Source organism: Lactuca sativa, chromosome 8, assembly GCF_002870075.4.
Source record: "Lactuca sativa cultivar Salinas chromosome 8, Lsat_Salinas_v11, whole genome shotgun sequence".
In the NCBI taxonomy this organism is placed as follows: Eukaryota; Viridiplantae; Streptophyta; class Magnoliopsida; order Asterales; family Asteraceae; genus Lactuca; species Lactuca sativa.
The window spans coordinates 187,845,991-187,854,273 of record NC_056630.2 but is presented as its reverse complement, the minus strand read 5'-3'; the positions used below and the strand labels follow the sequence as shown (position 1 = coordinate 187,854,273).

General features: G+C 35.6%; 1 long non-coding RNA gene across 1 annotated transcript; it reads left to right on the top strand.

Annotated features, from left to right (window-relative positions):
* Positions 1–5,873: 5,873 nt before the first annotated feature.
* On the top strand, positions 5,874–8,015 carry LOC111916173 (uncharacterized). Its single transcript, XR_002858447.2, has 3 exons — positions 5,874–6,114; positions 7,459–7,533; positions 7,795–8,015. It is a non-coding gene; the product is annotated as an uncharacterized LOC111916173 (long non-coding RNA).
* The last annotated feature ends 268 nt before the right edge of the window (positions 8,016–8,283 follow it).

Below are 8,283 nucleotides of genomic sequence, written 5' to 3'. Positions count from 1 at the left end.
CTGCCCCAAGCCAGCCCCCATTCACCCCCCCCCCCCCAGAGCTTCCAACCCTCGTTCTAAGTTATTCATTTAGACTTTGAAGCAATTGTTGTGTGATCTTGAAGGTTTTGAGGCAAAAAGGAAGTAGATCAAGAGGAAGGGAAGGAATCCAAACATCTTTGTGCTCTCTCAGCAGTTCCTTTGAGGTATAACCCGTTTTTCCCCATGTTTCCATGCTTATTACTTCATTTAAGTCATTCTTGAACCAATCCCCAAGCTTGTATGTGCAATATAAGTCGTAATAAGTTGTTTGGCCTCTAGATCTAGGCAACATTGAGCTCTAGGAGCTCAGATCTGTTACCTTTATGGACCCATGTTGCTTGTTCACCCTAGATCTATCCTTTTGAGGCATTTTGAACCCTAAAATCCATATTGGTGAATATTTACACGTAAAGTTGGAAACTTTACGTGTGATTCGTGTTCTAGGAGTCCAGATCTGTGAATGGCATGCACTGGAATCGAGCAAATCTGTGTATTTAGTGGGTGCATGGCAACGACTCGGCGAGTCGTTCATGTGACTCGGCGAGTCTGTTCGCGAGTCTCCGAGTTTGTCCCCTTTTCGTAGTGTCGAGTGAACAGTGAGTCACGGGGTGTGACTCAGTGAGTTGGAAGCTGAACTCATCTATGGAGAAACTCGGCGAGTCAATGCCCTGACTCGACGAGTTCAAGGCAATCTCCTTAGATCAAGAACAGACTCGGCGAGTTGTTCATACAACTCGGCGAGTCGTAGCAGCAAGTGTTCTTCGGATGAAGACGAACTCGACGAGTTGTTCATACAACTCGGCGAGTAGGATGAAGGACTTGAATATCAGTTTAGAAGGAGAACTTGTCGAGTCGTCGCCCAACTCGACGAGTAGGAACGAGATTCAGGACAATCGTTTGGGTAGGACTCGGCGAGTTGGAAAGCCAACTCGGCGAGTCAGGTCAACTGAAAGTTGACTCTGACTTTGACTTAGGGCATGATCAGGGGTAAAATGGTCATTTTACCCAAAGGACAGTTAGCAGTGTTTGATTGAATATGTTGTGGGAATTGCAGCCGGAGGATTTCCGGAGCAGTAGTAGCAGCAGTAGACAGTCAGTTCCCGATCAGATCAGCAGCTACTTCGAGGTGAGTTACCTTCCAGTAGCGGTGGGTCTACGGCCACAACGCCGGCCCACTAGTAGGAGTCGTATGTTAGATGATTGTCTTTGTGATGTCATCTAGGTTTGCTACTACCTGATATGTTATATGCTAGCATGATATGTTATATAAGATAGAAGTAGAGATCGGTTGATAGGACCGAAGGGTAGTCAAACACCCCAGAAATGTCTGACAGTACGTGATGATATGTTTGCATGCTGGCTTGTTATGTTATATGCGATAAAGGTAGTAAGAGGGGACTAGTCCCCGAGGATCGGTTGTTAGGACCGACGGGTAGTCAGCACCCCAGAATGGCTTGACACGGGTAGTCAGCACCCCAGAATGGTTTGACACGGGTAGGACGGCACCCCAGAATGGCCGTACCGGGTAGTCAGGCACCCCAGAATGGCCTGACAGTATGTATGTTATGTGTTTGTATGGTATGTGGTACGATGGGGGAACTCACTAAGCTTTGTGCTTACGGTTTTCAGTTTTGGTTTCAGGTACCTCCTCAGCTAGGGGAAAGGAGCCGGCGCGGTAGCAGCATGTCACACACACACTCTCTGGTTTCCGCATTTACGAGATTCTCTGGGATTTATACTCTGATATTTTGATTGGTTGTAAGATTTGGCTTTTAGACATGGTTTACGTTGTGTCATGGTTTGATCAAACAATGTTTTTAATTATTAATGTTTTCTAAAGTAATGTTTTAAAACGAAATTTTTGGACGTGAAAATTGGGTCGTTACAGGTGCTGTTTGATTTTCTAAAGCAAAAATTCATGAAGTCTGCGGACCACCTCTGCAACTCTCTGCAGTAGAAGATGTGGACCAAACGGCCGCAGACTATAATAAGAAGCGTGTTTGTTTTTTTAACATCTGCATACTGCTACAGATATTAAAAAGTTAAAATAAACTAATTTTATAAACCGAAAATAGCTTTTTAATACGTAAAATTTAATAGTGTATAACATTTCGGTAAAAATTAATGATATTTCAGTAAAAAAGAATGATATTTCAACAAAAAATAAAGATATTTTTCGTAAAAAATAATGATATTTCATCAAGAAATTGTCATTATTGAATATAAAAAAATGAAAAATAAATTCAATAAGAATAAACGAAAAAAAATGTGAAATAAAATTTTAATAACATATAACCAAATTTTCAGCAATAAAAAAGAAGAAGAAGAAGAGGTTGGAAGAGGCAGTATAAGTGTTGCGCCAAACAGAGCACGCGCAGAGGTTTTTGACTCAGAAGACTTCTAAAAAACAAACAGTTGCGAGATGAAAAGTGATGCGCGTGTGCTGCGCCGCGCAGCAGTAAGAGGTTTGAAGAGGTTTTTTCCAAAAAAACAAACAACACCTAAGTCTAAACACTTATGCAGGGGCGGAGCATACTAAGGGATAGGGGGGTTGTGCCCCCTCCCCCCTGATTTTTGGCTTATAATTAGGTTTTCCTACTAATTTTTATATATATGAGACATAAAATTATAAGATATACGCTTTGGCCCCTGCTGTTTTTTTTAACAAACTATAGTTTTAGTTTCGGCCACCCCAAATAATTTGTTCAAGCTCCGCCACTGCACTTATGTATAGATCTATATGGGGGTAGACATCCCCACATGTAGTTGCCAACTACGACCTCAATCAATCAATTGAAGCGGGTGATAAGTATCTACTATCGTTACTACGACGTACAATGAAGTGTTGTAGGGGTACATTCAGTCACATAGCTCGGTTATAGGACTCACTATAAACATTAACTAGAATCTCTCTCTCTCCCTCTCTCTCTCTCTCACTACAAAAACCTGGATTTGCTTACTCTCGAAATAGCTTTTTAAGAATGGATTTACATATATAAAGATACCTCTTTGTTGTGAAAGTTTATTCAAAGACTCTTTAAAAACACATTTTTAAGTATGGTTTTACTTACACAAAAAATACCTTTCTGACATTTTAAAAGTATTACTACTGTTAGTAGAAAACCTGTAACTCTCACCAACCTTGTTGACTCTTAAAACTACATGTATTCTCAGGAAATCAGTAATCAAGCAATTCAGACGACCGATAATCATGGATTTTAGGCAATCTAGTTTACTACTTTTTATTATGTCTACCTACCTATTTAAGGCAATTCATATACTATACTAGTATCTGTAAGAACCTTGTATTTAAACATCAAGATGGAATACAAATGCTATTTTGTTTATTGTTGTACTTGTGCTATATATTCAGTTTACATGTGATCCATGAACTAAGTCACACAACCCGCCATGCTCCACCGCCTCGGTTGGGGGTGTGACACTATTACACATCTAAGCACCATTTGCCAAACATTAAAAAAATAACTTATAAAAATCCCATCTAGCAGAAGGGTGGAGAGCGAGTCTGGCATATTTATTGGTACTTTTTTAGAACAAACATATCTAACCTACTTTTAAACTACTCGTAGGTGTTGTTTGTTTTTTCAGAGGCAAAATGTCTGCCGTTTGTGGATCACATCTACAAACTTCTACAGTAGAAAAGGTGAACCAAATGTCTGTAGTATGCAAGAAGAAGATTGTCTGTTTTTTTAACATGTGCACGTTGTTAAAATATGAACTATAAACATCAAAGTAATACAATTTAAGCAAAAAAGAAAAAACTAAACAACACTTTTCAGAATGTATTCCATTCTAGCAAAGTATATAATGTATACTATAAACATCAAAGTACATACATTTCAACAAGAATAACATCATATTTCAACATATTTGAACAACAGTTTTCAAAATTCGGCGAAGTATATATATTTTTAGCAAAAAAAAAATGATTTTCGACAACTATGAACATCTTATTTCAGCAAATATACATATGATTTGATGTTTAAACAGATAAATCTAAATTCAACATCAATAAGATTTGATTTCTAGCAACTATGAACACATGATTTCATTTTTAACTTAAATAACGAACCCTAGAAGATAACATACGATTTTCAGGAAAATAGTTTTTCAGAAAAAATATCGGAACAAGTAAAGGTTAGCGGCATTGGTGAAGGCATAGTGAGAGACAATGAAGACGACCATGAAAGGCGATGACGACAACCGTAAGCGAAGGCGAAGGTGAACAACAGTTCAGAGATGGCGATGTCTGTGAGCAGCAAGTTAGCATCGGTGTTGAGGGTCGACATCAAGTCTCACCGAAGTCAAAGCTTTCATCGGCGAAGCTTTCTCTGATCTAGGGTTTGGAATGGTTGCGAAGAGATAAACCATGTCTAGAAGACAAAAAGAAAAACATATTTCTTTTTAACCTTAGAAGAGGTTAAAAGAATTGAGAAGACCATGGCTTGTATCTGCTTCAAGAAAAGGACACGCATACCTTTATAGGTTTGTGTTTTTTTTAAACAAACAATTTGCACATGGAAATTTGTGCGCGTTGTCTGATCGACGCAGACATAAGAGGTCAAGAAGCTCTTTTGGCAAAAAAAAAAAAAAACCCTTAATTCTACCTATGTCTTAGACATGACTTAAACCTTCGACCTCAATGAGAGATGACAACACCTGATACCTTTATGCTAAAAAACCGTTTGATTTTATGTATTTTTATTGAATAAGATAAATGAAATATTTTTTTGAAACTATTTTAATGACAGATGTCTGGGGTTCAAGTCTCGGTGGAGACATAGGTGGTTATTTAGGAGTAGATTAGTTAGTTTGCCGTTTCAAAAAAAATAATAAAAAAATAAACTAATAAAGATTTTTATCTTAAAAATATGGGAGAATTTCGTATATGCCCTTCCTAAACAGCTAAATATCGTATTTGCCCGGCCTAAATTCCAAATATTGTATTTGCCCTTTTTACTATTTTTTAATATCATATATACCAAAATCTATTTTTTTTTATTATTTCTATTGATTTATAATTCTCTTTAATTATATCAAATCATTATAATTGAAAATATATATGAAATGGACAATAATGCCTTTGTCATTTAATACCAAGAATCGGTGTGCCCTATCTCACCTTAATTCAGATCCAATGACCAATCCCTGTTAGTAGTTCCAACCGAAGCTTCTTCCCCATCACAAAATCTCGATCGAGCCCGCTGCCTCAAACTTCCGATTGCTGCTTCCCCGATGTCAAACACACACACAAACACTCGATCGAGCATGTTGCTCCGTCAAACTTCCGATCGCTGCTTCCCAAGTGGCACACACACGCACAAAATCTCGATCGACTGCTCCCAAGGACACAATGAATATGAGATTTCTATCTGTTCACGCACGTGTGTATGATTTTGGAATTTAGAAGCAAGGGCAAAATTGTCTATTTCGTTTTTAGCTTTAATGATTTTAAATTGATAAAAAAGATTATAAATCAATAAAAATAATCAAAAAAATATATTTGGGTATATATGATATTAAAAAATATTAAGAATGGCAAATACGATATTTGGAATTTAGGTTGGGCAGATACGATATTTAACTGTTTAGGAAGGACGTATACGAAATTCTTCTTAAAATATTAATTATTATACATATAATTAATTCCCAAAAGACCTTATGATCAGTAGATTTTTGGCAATTAAAAATTTCACCACACTATTTTATGAAGATTGGCAGTTTTGTTCCCTGGTCTACTCCACCACCCCACTACGAGACACCTTTTTCATCGCTTTCATCACTTCAAAACAAGGATAACATCATTTTCTTCCCTCTTCGCTCCCGATAACCTCCACAAAACTTTTTTCACCCTTCGACGCTCCTCTTCTACCCACAAAATCATGACACTACTAATTACAGTGAAACAAGCTTCTCGGTTTCATACTTGCTCTGATGATACCGGCTTTGTTTTAGTTTTAAGTCTGTAGCCGATGTCCGCTGACACTATCGACTTCCTTTCTTGCACTGATCGAGGCTTTTGTTTCTGGCGACAACCGTGTTTCAAATCTGACGCCTTCGTTTCAGTTTCAGGTTAGTAAAATGATTCCACTCCCCCCCTCCGTTTTCCCATTCTAGCGTATTCAAACTCCTCTCCAGATTACGATCTCTCTACATAACATATTCTACTCTATTTTTTTTTTTTTGGCGATTTGGGTTTTGTGAGAAAAGCCTTAACTGGGTGAATCTCCCGGTTTGCTATCTGCATTTTCTTCTGTTTTTTCTGTACCCTTGTCTATTGGGATTTGTTCTAATTTCTTTTTCATAAGTGTATTGTAGTTGTGTATTAGTTGTGAATCAATGACATAAGCATGCATATTTGCTTTTAACTCGAATTTCTTTAGCAAAAAACACATCTTTTTGGCCTATGTTCTATCAATTTATTTGGATAAGATCGTCGACTTTTTCTAGACGTACATGAGAAAATGAGGAACAAACTTAATTTCTTCTTTATCTTTCTCTTTCGCTAAACCTGAGTGATAACAAACAATGTCATCTAAAACCTGTTGTAACCTCAATGGAAGTCGTTTTTCTTGGTAAATGTATGCGATTATGGTGTTTTTTTTTTTTTTATTATTTCAATATTCCTTCAATTCTTCATCTTATTGATTTAATTATGATTTTGACTTTTGAAGTTCTTTTTAGGGTTTTGGTTGGTTTACTTTTCTGTTTTCGGAGTGGACATTTTGTAACATGAGCAAAGAACACCTACTGGAGCCGCTTGATTGTGAGATTTTAAAGAAAGTTTCTTGTTTCATTCCAACTACTCGATAGATTAATGCTTGAAGCAAGTTTCTGAATTTTCTATATAAGTCAGGTTCTGCTATTTTTTTTTTCTTTCAGTTTCTCCAATGCTCCAGTTCTATGGTATGATTTGGGTGATGATTGGTTTCCATTTGGGCTTTATCATCACTAACTACTCCAACAACCTTCTTCTGAGATATTTTCTCATTCGGTTTAAACAAGGATGATATTTTTTTACAATGTGTTGTAGGTTTGACGTTTAGTAAGCATGAAAAATAAAAAACAAGTAAATAAAAGGTTATAGTTTGATGATAGTTTTGTTTCAACTAATGTTATATTTGTATTTTAGATTAAGGTTTTATCCACTTGAATTTTTTATTTTTCAACTACTTCTATTATAGTTTTGAATACTCTTTTTTGTTGCTAATGTTGGTAATCGTAGCATATTCTGCCTAAGGTTGTTATATATATATATATATATATATATATATATATATATATATATATATATATATATATATATATATATATATATATATATATATATATATATATATACATATTGATGTTAAAATACTCACTTTAACGTATATTCTTGCTCTACACACGCTCACCTGATATATTTTTGTGTAGAATTATGTTTAAAGTTTTCATGAAGACAACTAAAGAACAACTGACCCCGTAGTTTCATATGTGGCAGAAAATTTGGTATGATGGTTTTCATTTCCTTTAGATTTATTATTAAAACATTAATCAACTTTGATGGATTCCAAAAAGAAATATCTATTTTTTGAGGTTAAATTTGATGGGTTTGAATTTTCCATATCTAACTATGTTTCTTGCTGTTAGGAATAATATCTAATTTATACTTTTGGTGTGGTTATTGGTGGTTTATTGAACATAAGTTGTGATTTTTAGAATTGATAGTAAATATTTCTTCAAATAATTTGTTATTTTCTACCCCTGTAGTTTGAAAAAATTGAAAAGATTTATGAAGGAACGTATGGTGTAGTCAAAATTCCTTTAGAGAAAGCAGACGAGGGAGTGGCTACCACAGCTATAAGAGAAATCTCACTGTTGAATGAGATAAATGTTGAAAATATTGTCATGTAGCTTTCTATTTTACAACTAGCTATAGTTAATTGATTATATAGATAAAGGACCAATATTTCTGTTACTTTTGGATGGATAAATGCAATAAATAACATCATTCTTTCATTTATTTTTGTATTTTAGCATGGCACTTTACAAAGCCTGTTTGACTTTTGTTTTATTGCACCTAACAATGTTGGTGTTGACCATATTGACTTCTATGAGTGCAAATGGCTTCTGACCATGAAATTTGGATTAAATAGAACAAGAATATGAGGTCGTCTTTATTTCCATTTTAGGACAAAAAAAGTTGCATCTATACGTATACAAAAGCTTATATGTGGAGGTGCAACAAGAACATCATAC